Source organism: Chamaea fasciata, unplaced genomic scaffold (assembly GCF_029207755.1).
Source record: "Chamaea fasciata isolate MVZ Bird 193981 ecotype frontalis unplaced genomic scaffold, bChaFas1.0.hap1 SCAF_1, whole genome shotgun sequence".
In the NCBI taxonomy this organism is placed as follows: domain Eukaryota; kingdom Metazoa; phylum Chordata; class Aves; order Passeriformes; family Sylviidae; genus Chamaea; species Chamaea fasciata.
This window is the reverse complement of record NW_027094086.1, coordinates 112,821,780-112,837,337: the sequence shown is the minus strand read 5'-3', so window position 1 is coordinate 112,837,337 and position 15,558 is coordinate 112,821,780. Positions and strand designations below refer to the sequence as shown.

Here is a 15,558-nt window from a genome sequence, read left to right as displayed (position 1 = left end):
GTGAAGTCTTGGTGTATGCTAATAGAAGAAGAAAATATATTTTATGATACAAATAGATCTATAAGTTGCAATACCAAGATATAGAAATAATTCCTCTTCCAGTTTTATGTTCCTAATTTTTCTGCTAATATATGAAAATATTTTTAAATGAAATAAAATATGTTTTGTGTGTGTATGTGTAGCTGTATTCACCAAGGAAAATATTTGACTAACGTGTAGTAGTATCTCAGGACAAGAATTGTTACTCATTTATGAGTCTGCAGTGTCCCTGAGTCTGTAGGGGAGAAACTGTACCTTTAAAAGATTCTGTAGCTTTCCACTAGTTGTGTACAGAATACTTTTGGAGTAATAATATCTACTAGAGCAAGTTCTCCTGAGAAGAAGCACATCCTGGATAGCATTTCCATATGTGATAGTAAAGAGAGAAGTCATGGCAGCTTAGGACTATCTTGTGAGTGGCCAGATATGGGGTGAAGAGAAGCAGCAGAGAAGCATTCTGGGAAAATAATGAGATGGGAGAACAATCCTGCCACCCCTACCAAAGATGTTTTTGAGATTTGTAGAAGTGTGTGACTTTATCTATTGCCTGCCAGAACCAGCATTCATTAGCTACTCAGGAGAAATGCAAGTTGGAAGACTGCAGTTCTAGTCTTAGAAAACTTCACCAACCCAGTTGGTCATGAGCCATTGTCATAAGTTGCACTGCTGTGCATTTGCTTTTGCCTGAATGTGCGTTTGATTTCCTCGGGGCACTCTTCTGTCAGAATTCTGATAACATCGCTCTGTATTTCTTTGAATATCACACCAGGAACAAGACCTCACTGTGTTTGGGCTTTGGTGGTTTTTGCTTTTTTTTTGATTGCGTTACAAAAGAATACCCTTGTGAGCAGAACTTCCTTTGCTCCCATTGTCAGTGGTAAACAAGGAAAGGAGTGAATCTGTTTGTGAAACACAAAATGTGAAGTGAAAATATTGTGAAGAATATGAATGGTAGAATTTTGAGAAAGAAAAATATCTGGGTTTAGTGTTCCTTATATTATAGTTAGCTTTAAAATTATTTTAATAGGAGCCACATAACAATGAGTTGGTATTTTCTGTTAGTTTGCTTTCATGCTGTTGTATTACACTGTAGGGCAGAGATATCTGTTTCTATTTTCAAAGATGGATCTTTATGACATAAGTAGTGCCATTAAAAGATCATAAACATAATTGGATTTATTAACAGTATGCTTTATGGCATAAAAAGAATAGATGTTTTACTGCTTTAAGTGCTGGGTACAATTTCCTTTCTCTTCAGTAAGGCTGTCAAAAAAAAAAAAAAAAAAGAAAAAGCTTCCCAGGAATCAGAAGTGGAAGGGACCTGAAGAGGTCAGGACCTGCCTTGGGGCAGGATCAGCTCTAACCCACTGCTGAGGGGTATTTCTGCAACCTGCGCTCAAAGGCCTCCAGTGGTGGAGATTCCTGGAACTCCTCAGGCAATCTGTGATAACACTCCCTCTCCTCACTATAATGAAGCATTTCCTAGTGTCTAACCCAAATCTCTCTTGATGCAATTTAAGTCTATTGCTTCTTTTCTTATCCTCAGTGGACACGTAGAGCAGTTTATTTCTTTCCTTTTTGCAGTAAACATATATATTTGAAGACTGATCTGCATCTGCCTTATCTTTTCCTTAGACTAAACACTAGTTCTTCAACTTTTTCCTTGAAGGCAATTTATTTTAAATTTCTCAAGGTATTGCACTGTGCTGATCTCTTTAATCAGCACACTCCTTACCTGAAGAACCTGGAGCTGGGCATAAGATTTTAGATGGCCTAAATTTGATAATTTTAAATAGTATAGAGGGGGTTTGTTTGTCTTCTCTGTGATTGCATTACTCTCCTCTTCGTTGATGTATAGATATAAATAATTTTATATGTATTTAAAATATAGATGCATCTCTGAGGCACAGGGTGTTTCATGAGAAAAACGGTGCTGGTTTATGCTGAGAAATTCTGTGCAGCCCCTGGTTTTGTTTCTCTCTTCCAGTGCTGCTGACAGCCAGGCATTCCTTGTTGTTTATTCACTCCTAGAGCTAGAACTTTTCATTAATCTATGTTGAATTTTATCCTATTTTTTTTCCTGTGGTCTCCTTAATTTACTAAGATTGGAGTATAATCTTAAGCCTCCAGAGTGCTTGCAGCACTTACCTCTTTAGTATCCTCTTCACAGTTAATAAATGGTTTCTCTAATCCAGTGGACAAGATAATGTGGAAAAGAGTGAATAATAACAGACTTGGAGAAGACTTTTGAGGAAACCCTCTCAGTACATCAGGTAGTGCAACACCGAGCCATTGAGAACTTCTTTTAAATTGGATCTGCTAATCGGTTTGACACCTCCTTCACAGAATTTTTGGCTAGACCTTTTTTACTCCTATCTGCTCTAGTGATGAAAGAGAAGCAAGGTTTAACTAAAATATATAATACTGAGCTACTCATAAGGCTGGTTACATACTTTTAGACAAAATTACAACGTGACATTTTTTATTCTTTCTGAATCTGTGCTGCATAGGACTAATCACCACCTTTGAGGGTCTGTTAATGGATTCATGCAACTGTTTACTCCAGTATTTTTCCAGAAGTTGAAACTGTCTCTAAAACAGTGGAGTCTACATCTATTCCTTAGAAAACCCAGCCAAATTCAACTAACAACATCAACCACCAACCACCCCCTCCCCCCCACAACACAGTCTCCCTTTCCCCCAAACCCAAAAATCCCTCAAACAAAAGCCAGTATTCTAACAACAAAAAAAGGAAAAAACCACATGATTTGTTTGCTCCTTTCCAGTCTTTTGGGTCTCACTTTCTGCCAAGTACGAGATTATCTTGTTAAGTGAGCACATTGTCCTGTGATGTGCATCCAATGAAGTAGAATGGATTGAATTCAAGGAGATGATAGAAATTATGACATGATTAGTGATTTCAGAATTTATTTCAGTGTCATTTGTGCGTTGACCAAGGTATAGAGTAAAGCTGAAAGTAGAGATATTTATTTTAGCGAGGAAATGATTTCAAAACCTCCATATAACAGCAGATCTGTTAAAACAGGTTACTGCTTGGCAAGAAGTGTTAGGTTTCCTTTTGGAGAAATGAGGATAACATTCAGTGATGTACTTTAAGTCATTCTCCATTATTCCTCAGATTTTTATAAAGATACTCACAACATTCCTGTCATGATAAGGACCAGTGTTATCTGAGGATTTCTCCTTGGTCTGAATTAAGCAGTCAGATCTAAAGTAATCATATAAGCTGCAAGGGAGTTCGCCGGGGACGCCTTTTGACATAACCTCTCATTTTCAGATTGCTCTTTGTTGGTGGCGTAACTGCTAAGCGAGGCAGAGGAGAAGTAACAATCACCCTGTAACAGAACAATATATAAAACAAAATGAGCACAGTCATGACAACATGGCCAGAAATCTCTGAACAAAGCAGAGAACAAATACATATGGAGAATAATGAAAAACAGACACATGATTCATTCAGATGTTCAAACACAAAACCCCTAATGAACCAGTTGGAGAGTTTTGGCTGGTTTTGCTTTTTCCCTTTCCCTCCCCTCTCTCCCTCTTCTCCTTGCACATTTCCCCTTCTGGGCCTACTGTAGTTGCTAATTTAAAAAGTGGGAGAAATGAAATAAAAGAAACCATTCAAGAGAAGCGTTAATCTGAAACGTGTAGGCTCCTCTCTTTCCAGCCCTCGCCCCCCACCCTCTCCAGCCTGGCTTGCCTTTGATAGACCTACGTGCTCAGAGCTGAGGGAATGAGTAATGGTTGTTTCACAGTACAGTTTCCATACCTCATAGCAATGGAATACAGAACAGTTAATCTGCCAAATACACAAGCCCATTTCTTAGAGTATGAATTACTGTCATCTGCGTCTGCCCTTACAGACACTGTAATTGCATGCATGCAGATTTGCTTCCTGGTTTAATCAGGGGCTTGCATGGTTTTGAGTATTTTGCTAGACCTTAGAAGATGAGCACAGGAGAGTGACTAAAAGTCTGAAATTCCACCTGTGGGAATTTTTTTTTAAATAAATAAAATCAATGAATCACAGTAATTTGTAGGAGACAAACACTTCAGTGGTATATTCTTCATTTTATGTATATTTTTTTCAAACCGTGGGTGACTTGATATGTTGAATAGCAGTGTTTTTCTTAGGAGAGGAATGTGCCTAAAATGACGAGGGAAACTACAGCGACTCTGTTTATAATTTTAGTATTTCATTATGACATTTTTCTCGTTGAGAAATGTTAGCAGTGAGCTATTTCCTTTTAAAATATGAAAACTGTGGATGCAGATATGCACTCATTAGGGTTGTGGTAGGTTTATGGTAAAAAATAAAAAATCCATGAGGTCATCTGTGTTAACCCACCATATATCACATACAATCTTATTTCTCCAGTTGCCTTGCTGTTTTTAGACCAGGACATAAAATTTACCATGACCTATTTTATAAATTGAGAGTTTATTTGTGTAACAAAAATGGAATAACTGGAGGCTTACTATAAGTGCTGGAGATAATTGGAATGGCATGATAAAGTGGTGTTTCATATCTCCCAAAAGGAGTCTGTCCTGCCTTGTGTCAGTGTTGCTACTCATATGCTTAAGCTCACCAGCATCCCTAAATACTCTAATGCATTGGAGCTTAATGAGCTGGAGGCTTCTGCTCTGGTGTTGTGATAAACAAGGCTTATATTCATGTAGTAGATATACCTTGGTATGTGTGTTAGATAAAATGCTTTCAAAACTTCAAATTCTTCATCTTCATATTCTGTGAAGAGTGAAGGTTATTTGTGATTATATGAAATTATGCATTTTTACTTTATATTTTTAAATTCATATTCTTATACTAAGATGGCACAATTTGGTTGTGATTGGCAATGTGAAGCAAGTCTATGTAAAATATTAAGCTGGTGGGAAAGAGCTAAGCTACACAGAAACCTATTTAGTTAATAAATTTTATTTATTGGGAATAAGCTCGAATTACAATAACTGTGCTGGGTAATTTATGATTCTTAGAATTGCCATTTTGAAAGGGAAAAAAATCCAGACAAGTAGGTCTCTGCCTGATCACAGACTGTAAACTGTTCACGCTAGGAGGGCATGCACAGTGCGCTTCAAGGGGAAATGGATCTTGTAGATAGTAAATAATTTGTAAAACAGACTTATTTAATTTTGAAACTCTAGACTTGTGTAGCTAATAAATCAGTCCTATTTTCAATGCCAGAGTAGCAATAGATGTGCTGGGTTTTTTGCATTAGTTTTGCTTGTTTGCATTTTTTTTTTTTTTCCTTTTTGATCCACTCCAAAGCATTATGTAATCAGTGGCATAAGAGTTCTCAAGTTATTAAAAGTGTCGCAATATGAAATATTTTAATTCAGCAGGTTTTCTGACAGTGAGGCATTTGTGAAAGCCGGACATGTTTCTGTGGCTCTGCTGATCCATCTCACCACCGACCTGCAGCAGCCACAGCTGATCTGGTCCTTCTGTTCCTGGGTCTCCTGAACAGAGTGCACAAACTATGCTGAGTTGTACCACTTTTGGTTACCAAGCCAGCTGATAAAACCAAATCTTCAGAAACAGAATGACAAAGTCTTCAACAATGTCACTGAGTCCTCATTTTGAAATAGTTGAAAGGAAAAAAGCAGACTTTCAATGCTGTGTGTTTTGATAAGATACGTTAAACAACATGAGGCTAACTGTTTAAAACTTGTAAATATTTGGTGATTTTTTCATCTGTTTTCTGGGATGTCTTTTTAAACCTCAGTGTTATTTTACTTTCACTCCTGCGGTTTTTATAAGTAAAGGTAGAGATTATATTTCTTCTGTTTAAATTAAAAGGTGATATTACTATGGTACCACATGAGATCAAGAGTCAAGTCTGAAGAAAAAATACCTAAAGGAGTCATCTAAAAACCAGGACGGCAGGCATACATCAAAATGAAGTGAAAGGAATTGCCAGTAAAAAAAAACATGAGGTTGTTCCCTCATGAATGAAGTGTAAATTCACACCTTAGCCTAGCAAATAAAAGCTCATTTGATCTCTGGGCTCATGAGCTATGATGCTCTGTAAATCTGACCACTTTAAAAAGTTATCAGAAACTATATGGGGGGTGAGAAAGCTGCATATATGTATTAAAAATAGCTACATAGTCGTCTCCTTGAATTTACAGATGATGTGTCCATGGGTGTTTAGGTATCATAACAAAGCAATTTTCCTGGCACCTGTTGGGTTGGCCAGCAGGCATTATTATGACTTGGCAAATGTGCAAGTGTTTTGCAAAATCTCATTTTAGCTTGGAGGTAGAGATTCTGCTGTCTGTATATTTTTGAATGCTTTTCACATCTGCTGAAGTCAAATAGGAAAGGATTCAATGGGTTGTGTCCAGCAAGTCATCATAGCTGGAGCACACCAGCACTGGCCAGTGTGACACCGTGGTGAGGACTCAGAGACATACCCACCCCGATGCCTGCAAAATGCAGCTGCACCTCAACAAACATTCTTGACTGCCTCTAAACAGTGCTCTGCCTCAAGCAAGACCTCTAAAAGTTGTTTATTGAGTTTAAAGCCAGGTCTTCTACAGAGGAAACTCCTTCCTAATTAGTTCCCCAGACACTTTCTTAAATGGCTTCTTTGCAATTAAGGAAAAAATTTCCTGGGTCATTATCTTTTCATAAATGAACTCATGGCCTAGCAAATATTTTCTGTAAGGAGACCCAAGATGCTCAAGTATTCTGTGACATATCTAATCTGTGATTATTCTTAATTTACTGCTTCCAAAATCTGCAGGCCCCATCACTGAAAAATAATTGGTTTAACTTTGTTTCCTTCCAGAGAAATAAAAAAGTAAAATTTCCATTTGTACACAGTGATTAATGTTTTGATTCATTGGTCTGTATAAAACTTTGCCAATAGCTTGGCATGCACTTGAAGTGCATTTTGGGACTGGGTAATGCTAGTAGGCTCTTAGTGGTCTCAGCAGACTTGGAAATATTTATTTCATATTACAGAAATGAACAGAAGAGAATTTCTTTTTACCTTAACAGTGGCTCATAATCAGCTTTCTTGAAAGGTTCCTTACATTGCCTTGGCTTTTTCAAATGTCTTGAAGAATCACTTTGCTTAAACTTTTTTTTTCTGATGCCAGGATACAGCGTCCTATACACCACTTTATCTGTTAGGCCTCTGGTTGCTTGAAGGCAGGTCATCTCTTCTAAAAGTGACAGTACTCTGTTCAGAAGTTACTTTTTCAAAAGTCTCAAGACCTTCAGCACAGCAGCCAACCTGTAGAAACCCGGGGCAGAGGCAGGAGGAGGAGGACAGTGCCCAGCTCCTTAGTTTTGCTAGAGCCTACGCCATTAGGCTCTCTCAGAGTATAGAGCATATGCCAAACGTATGCTGCCTTGATATAGTGACACTTTGATAATGAATCCAATTGACAGGCTCTTATTGAACGTGGGTACTCAACAGGAACCATTGTGAATCAGATCTGTGAATTACAACACGACTCCACTTCTGTGGTTTGCCAGCAGAGAGGTCACTGCTCACTTTTCCCCTATTACTGCACCCCCCCTGCTTTTGTTTGGAAGAGCAGCATTTGCTTGCCCAAGTGAATGAAGTAAATGTTCTCTTTCTTGGTAGAGGGTGTACTGTGAAACACTGAGAGACTGCACCATCATTTTTTTTACATCTGTCTTTCTGAGTGTCTGAGGGCTGTCTGTCTGGAGATGGTGTAGGATTACTTGAGCAGGAATAGATGTGAAACACAGGAGAAAAATCATAATCGCTGGCAATAAAGATGTAGTTCCCTCAATGCTGATCAAAAAACCCACCCACACCACTTCTGGGAAAGGAACTGGCAGGCGTTAATATTACTCCACCTATTTAGCCATATACAGTTACGTGAGTACTAAAGCTCTAGGTACTAATCAACAGTAGAGAAAACAATTGTACTCTACAAAAAAGTAACTAAAAGGCAACCTTGTCCTATGGACTTGGAAGCCCAGGTCTTTGACAAAAAGCAGGATCCACAATCAATTTAGGTACCATAAGTAATACTGGGATTTTGAATGGAATTAAATGACATTTCTTTAAATTACTGAATTCGCCACTAAAAAAACCAAACTCAAATCGAACTAGTCTTTCAGCTCTCTGGAGAATAAGCATTCATTTGGATAACATTTACTGGGTTTTTTCAACCAAGAATGTTTTGAGGAGAGCTAATTTTATAGATGAGAAAAGGAGGAGGCCATGTTAGGGGTGCTAGAAATGACTCTCCTACTTGATGGAATAGTTTTTGTCTGACTGGATCTTCCCAAGAACGAATAATTGGCTGATGTTTTCTTCCATTAGATGGCAGTGGTGTGATATGTGGTTTCTCTGGACCCCCAAACTACAAGTTTTAATAAAAAATTACAAATGGTTAAATTTTCTTAGTTGGTTTCCAATTTCAGAGTCTCCAAGCTTTCGATTTTTTATTCACATAGAAGTTTACAACTTATTGTCCAGTCTAAAGCAAAAGAGGGCTGGGACTTTTAAATAGAAACAAGTTAAATACTTCCAGAAAATGGGCAGTTACGTAGAATGGACACTCAGTTGTCCTGCTACAAGTGACAGACGATGGATTTAGTTTTGGTCCACCTGAAGTATCTACAGTATTTCACTAGTTGCTCCTCTGTGGTGGAACCAGCCAGAGTTTGTGCTGCTTTTGGCCAACAAGGAGTTTGGGAGGGAGGTATAGGTATGAGAGTAAAGGGTGTAAACAGTAGGGAATGCTTGAAGAGAGGGATGGGAGTGACTGCAGCAAGTTGTAGCATCACACTTGGGATAGTACATCGGCAAGAAAGAAGGGGCTCAAATGTGTAAAACAACAAGCTTTCTTTATTACATTGCATATAGAGTTTTATTTGTTTTATTCTAAACAAAGGAGGAAAAGAGTTGGGTATTTTTATGTGATCTTTGTAAAGATCTTTCTGGCACATTCCTTTGCTGATTGTGTTATTAGTTGTGCTGTTGTTTTATATTAACTTATTAAATATGGAGCAGTAAACACTATTTATTTTTAAATTAATTGAAATGGACTTGCTGCCCTTCATGGCTTTTTATTAATTGGATATTTTTGCTAAGCTGTCTGCTTTCAGAGCAAAGGTTGCAGTCAGGAGATGGGGGTCAATGGGACCTCCATTTAAATGCATGTTATCTCTATGTTAATTGCCTGCATATTAACCAACCAAGCATGTCATTCTGCAGAACATGAAGGTTTTTGTGGTCAGCCTTTAATCACAAAACAGCAAGAAAAAGGTCTGAGTGACCTGGTTTGCCTGAGGTATCTTGCTTGCTCTTGTCAGTCACTTCATCTCACAGTAAATTGCAGGGTAAATTCCACATAATGGATGGAAGGTATCTTTAGAAAAAGGCCGAAAACTAAGGGGAAAAAAAAAAATCTGTGCTTAATATTTTAGTTTTTAGTTTATGTTTATTTGTTGCATATTGTTTTAGTAATTTCCTTTTTAAATAGAAACAGGTTTTATTGCTTGTATAGACAGTTATTAAAGAAGAAAGTCATGGAACAGACATTAAATATGCTTTGAGTTTTGGAGACACATACATATTTATCGAGTTGGGTGAATTTAAGTTCTTACATCAGAAAGAATTGCATAGCTCTGCCTGCCATGCTCTGTTTTCTTGGTTTTTTACTGCAGAAGTGGTAAAATGGTTACACTTAGAGGAGAGTGGTATATGTTCTGCAACAAATCCTTCTGAGGCGGTTGGGATTAACAAACTTCTGCTGTGTTTTCACCAGTGTCTAGTAATGAGATTGAGGTTTTGGAACTTAAAAGTGTTTGAGATTGCTACCTCTGTCAAATTTGCTTGAATAGAGTCAGTCGGTTAAAAAGTTATGGGAAAGGAGGGACTGGCAGGGAAATATATGTAGATATTTCTGCTGGATGTTCTTTGCCTTGCTTTCTGCTTCTTTTGTAATAATTCCTGGAATTCAATTTGCCTTTCTGAGCAAATAGGAAGCTGACACTTTTATGGACATTTCAAAGGGCATCATAACGTAAAGCCAGAATTTTCTCCCATGTGCGTCACTACATTTATCTCCATTTAATTTCTTCTTCTGGTTTATTACCCAGTTGCTTACTTTAATAAGGTTCTTCTGCAGCTCTTCACAGATGCGTCTCCTGTTTTGTCTCCTAAATAATCTTGTCACCTCACTGCTTAGCCTCTTCTTGTCATTTGAAAGTGAGTTCTACAGTATGGGTCCAGGCAAAGCTCCTTGTGGAAGTCCACTGGTCCTGCCCCCCCTTGTAAGAAGGATCATGCCCTCTACCCTCTGTTTTTATCTCTTAACCACTTGTTTACCCAAGAACTTTCTCTCTTAAGCTATGGCTGCTTAGTTTCCTAAGAAGTCTTTTGTGAGGGCCTTGTCAAATGTCTTTTGGAGATCTGAGCAGACTATATTAGCCAGATCACCCTTATCCACAGGCTTGTTGACCTTTTCAAAGTACTCCAATAGGTCTGTGCGACAAACCTACAAAAGCCAGGTTAACTCTTTCAACATATTCTATTTCCATTGATTTTACTCTGTTTCTGTAATTTCTGGTGATATGATATCAAGTTTATAGATCTTAATGTACCGGCTCTTACCTGGGGTGTTTTCAGAACTTTGGGACCATGTGTGCCACCTCCCAGTCCTCAGGTACAAAGTCAGTTTTAGGGGAAAAAATACAAAAACCTGCACACCACTTCTTAGTGTGTGTAGTCAGTTATTGTGTCCTGGAGCTCTTTTCAAACTGGGAGGGTGAATACCATCTGTTGTTGCAATTTGTTAGTGTTCACTTTTGTCAATTTGTCCTATAACCTTCTCTGTGGTCATTTAAAATTAAGAGCTGCATCTGTTCTGGGCTTCCTAAGCAGCTGCTCTCTGAAACAGCACCTAAAATTGTGATATTTGCATTACATCCCATTTTGCCCAATCTGTGTAGGGATGATGAAAATCCTCTATGAGCACTCCACTTACTGCTTTTCTGCATAGTTCTGCATTTCAGTTCTTGCAGGTTATGTGTTACTCTCTGCCATGCTTTGTCTGATCATTTCTGCCCCACCAGCACAGACTGTTCCATATTTGCCACGTATGTTAGATCTTGGTGTTTAAGATGATTTGCTCATTGCCTTGCTCTCACAGTTTTTCTGTGTCTGTTTAACAGTCAGGCTTCTTTTAGACCTGTCCAATATTTTCTGACTGTAGTATGTATTTAAGTTCACCTATCTTATTTCTTAAGGCTTAAAACACTTAAGGACCCACTGATGTTTCAGTTGTGTTGTCAGCACTGCATTTGAGTGATTCCATGGTTACTTTGCATTACAGTATGTCCACTTAGCTTCTCCAGCCTGGTGTTTTATTTGCAAGAGGGATCGATCCCTTTGATTTTCTTAAAAGTTACCAATTCCCCCATCTGCTTTCTTAGAGAGAGAGATTGTCATCTCTCCAACCTGCTACTTCCTTCTGGTTAGCTCCAAGTTCTAGAGGGGCACTTTCAATGCAAGAACATCAAATGTCAGCATCTCTCAGTGGGAATGATCCAGCACTGGATGCATCCTGCTTTACCACCTGAGTCCTGCCTTGAACTGGGATCTGCCCTAATAGACATGGACCTGCTGCCCTTGTGTGCAGCTCTCCCACAGGCAAAACATGGAAATGATAGTTAGCATATTAAATTGGTTAATTCCCACTTTGATTTCTTCTCTTGAACTATTTGATAGGGTTGTTCCTATCACTTCTTTCTGTCCAGGTAACCTATTTGACTTCCCTGCCTCTTGTTGCCCTAAAGACAAAAGCTAAAGTTTGTTCCTTCTTCCATGCAGTTCAAACTCATGCTCCTATGGTCTCAGTTTAGTTCTTGGAAATACTGAGGCTCTTCTTACTCGAAAGAGTATAGAGGAGGGTTGGTGAGGAATGGAAGACATAGCATTTAAAAGAACATTCACAAAACAGAACAAAATAGGGATGTCTATGAAAAAATCAGTGTCTGGTATTAGGCAGGGGAAAAAAAAAAGCGTGCACAATGCTGGCAGCAAGAATAAGTGAGAGTAAATAGGCCGTGATTAAATATGGGTGAGAGTTTCTGACCACCAGAGCAGCCATGTTTTGGTACGGAGGGTGGAGCAAACTCAGTTTTTATGACAGCAGGAGTTGTGGCATGAGCCTGCTTGAGACTGGGGTCAGGATTCTTTCCCAAATGCATGCACTTATTTTGAAGAGTCCCCCCCAGTACTCTGAGTCTGGAGTCAGGCAAATATTGTAAGATGTATTTTCATACAATTGCTTTAATAGTCTCAGTAGCTGCACCCCATCAAGGATCACTGGGGAAGGAGCTGGGAGACATGTTCCCTCTAGGACTGCTCTCCTTGGAGCCACACCGTGGCTGGGTGCTGGCTCAGGGCTCTTGGGACTGTGACACTCCACCACACTATCTACAGCCCTTCTGAGCAAATATTTACCTGGAAGACAGCTTCTAGGGGAGCTTTTTGAAGAAAAAACCTGGCTCTTGAGTTAAAATAGAGGGCAACTGTCTCACTCATCCTGAGCCAGCCTGACTGGCTCTATTGGGGTGCCTGGGAGTGTGTGTGGGAATCTGTGATGGTTGGCTGAAGTGCTTGGGAGCAGAAGCTAGAGGAGTGAAGTGTGGCTCTGTTACAGTTCATCTCCTTGCAAATTACCTACGTGTTTGCCAGTGTGAGGCCTAGGAAATGTCTGCAGGTTTGCACATTAAAGAAAAAAAACCAACAAACTTACCTCCAAAATGGGTTTTGTCAAATTAACTTTCAAAAGCCCAGGAAGGTGAGTTTTCAGTGCTTTGGAAGTGAGGATAAGGCAGAGGACTGGATATAAAATGTTCTTCTATTGTCTTAAATGGAGGTTCTGACTGTCACTGAGTCATCTCATATTAATAAGTCTTGTAAGAAAATAGGATTTTCAGATTCCACTTTTAAAGCCCCATGTTTCCACTGTGTTTTAGGGAAGAGTAGAAGCACATGTTACCCATAGGACTAAGTGAAACCAGAAATTTTGTTTTAATTTGGACAGTCTTTACTGACACTCAGCTCCTGTGTTTGGCATTCCTGAAAGGGAGAAGAAGAGTGGAATGTAAAAGGGGAAAAAAATTCCAGTCAACATTTGGTTTAAATTTACATACAGCTTTAAAAAAGAATGGGAAAAGGGAAAAAAGGTACCGTTACTTTATCCTCAAAAAAATTATCTGTTCTGTAAATCTCCCCTATGTCTTTCTTTCTACACGCTTCGTCAGTATCTCTGCACTGTTATTTTATCCTGGTAAGCAATGATTTAAATAGAGGAAACTTTGCAATATAGAAATGTTTGGATTGGCATATAGAAAATTGTTCTTCATTATTTATTTTACTTTGTAAATTTATTTAATAAATTGAATAGCACCCCCCCTGCCATTTCTTTTAAAAACAGAAATAACACCTAATATTATAGTTTATTTTCTCTCTTGTAGAGATCCTCAGATTGAAGGTCTCGTCTGTGCTCTTCAAGACATTGTAAGAAAATATCTGAGTTAGGCTAAAGAAGGCCTTCAGTTCTAAGGCTTCAGTTGCCCTTTGCAGAAAAGTGTTGTCAAGAAGCTTGTGATGTATATGGAGATCCATGTAAATATGACTGTATGTGTGTTGAACTACTTCGTGAGGATTTGATGTGTCAGTCCATCTCATATAACACCTTGAATGTGGTGTTATAATAATGCAGGAAGAAACAATTCTGAGCATTTAAGTATAAGTTATCCAAGGCCCAATTGATAAACAATAATTAAAACTATAATTTTGATCTGGTGATAAACTTTCCTAGAAAGAGTAGTTTAATTATCAAGATCGGCGCTGACATTTGAAGTTGGCAGTAGGGTTCAACTCATTAATGTTTCCATTTTGCATGTATCATTTACTCTGCTTTCCGAATTTTCTGAACATAAGATGGGGCCACCTCAGGATGTGTACGCTTAATATTAGACGCATGCTGAAGCACAATACTGAAGAAGGCTTGGAGTTTGTCTAAAATCAATCTTCTTGATGAAACATGTGTCAGCTCCTAGGCATCCTGGTGCTTCAAAGTTCATTTTAGGACAAAGGATTTGTAAGCTCGCTATTACAGAACCCACAAATGCTGCCATTTATACTGAGCCCCGCACCTCGGTGTTTTGTTTTATAGGACTCTTAGAAATATTACAGGCCTGAGGATATATTTGAAAAGCCTCCTCTCCCTTTCATGATGATGTAAAGGTGGTGTTCATGGGTCTGACATGCTTGGAATGAATTTGATCATTACAGCTAGATTGGGTGTCAAAAATATTATCTCCATTATTTCAGTGAAACCGTGGCTACGTGCTTAAGATGGTGGCAGCCTCAAGGAGTATGTATCCCACTCACTTGGAGAGGACATTATACTCCTGGTATTTATGTTGGCTGGCCTGCATGCTTGTTTTAAACGTATCCTGTTTGGATCTTTTGGATCACTTTTCAGATTCAGGGCTGAACCTTCAAATGTTTGTCAATTACTCTCAGAAGCGAGATACTGAGGCTTACGATGTCTCAAAGTCTATGATACTTTGGGGAAATACATTGCTGCACTTGGTAAGTGCTCACTTGTTCTGCTTGCACTACTACTTCTGAAGTTGCACGTGCATCAATCAGTCCCTGTGATTAAAATACACATAGTGGGTTATTTTGATGCACACTTCTGTAAACTCAAACATCTGTGTGTATGAGTGTAAATATCTCCTTTCATTATTAAATGGGGACTGCTAGATGAGCAAAAACTTCTGGAAAGCTCAGAGTTAACTGAAGAGGACATTTTTCTTTGCAAACTTCTGGGAGCAAAGAAGGTATTTTACACCAACTGGCAAAGAGCTTATAGGGCACACTTCCAAACCTTCAGAAAATGTTTCCCACAAAGACTTTTTTTTTCTTTTTTTTTTAAAGTCATGCTGCAGGAATTAAGTTGGAGATATCACTGACCGAAAGGACATTTTTTCTGAATGAGCCGAGAACCAAAGGAAATGACTCCGGGGTTTGAAATCCTTTTATTTCCTCTGTGGAAGATATCTGTGCAGCTGAAACGAACCATTCTGGCTGGCTCCAAGCCAAACTTTATGGGAACTGAGATTAGGAAGTTCTATGGTCAAAATAGCCATTGAACAAATTGCTTCCAGTGTAAAGCCTCAAATTTCCTGATAAAGCTACAGTGTTTAACCCTTCTTTTTCACTTGGGTGAACAGCCTGCCTGTTATTAGGCACAAACTGTTTATCCAGTTGTGGTCCCAGCAGTGCTCTCAGAATTGCCTGCAAGGGTTTTGCTGTTTTTCACTTTTATGTGAGGTAAGCAAAGCAAACCCCAGAAAAAAAGAAAAAAAAAAAAAAAGAACAGTTTTGGGTGATCCTTCCCACTTCAGATAGCAGGAAAAGTGCTATAAACAAGAAATCAGATTGCCAACTGCAGTGC

The 15,558-nt window shown here is 38.7% G+C and overlaps 1 protein-coding gene across 5 annotated transcripts in view; it reads left to right on the top strand.

The window, feature by feature from the left end:
• RBMS3 (RNA binding motif single stranded interacting protein 3) overlaps positions 1-15,558 on the top strand; it is a 703,903-nt gene that overhangs the window by 381,385 nt on the left and 306,960 nt on the right. The window lies entirely within an intron of this gene.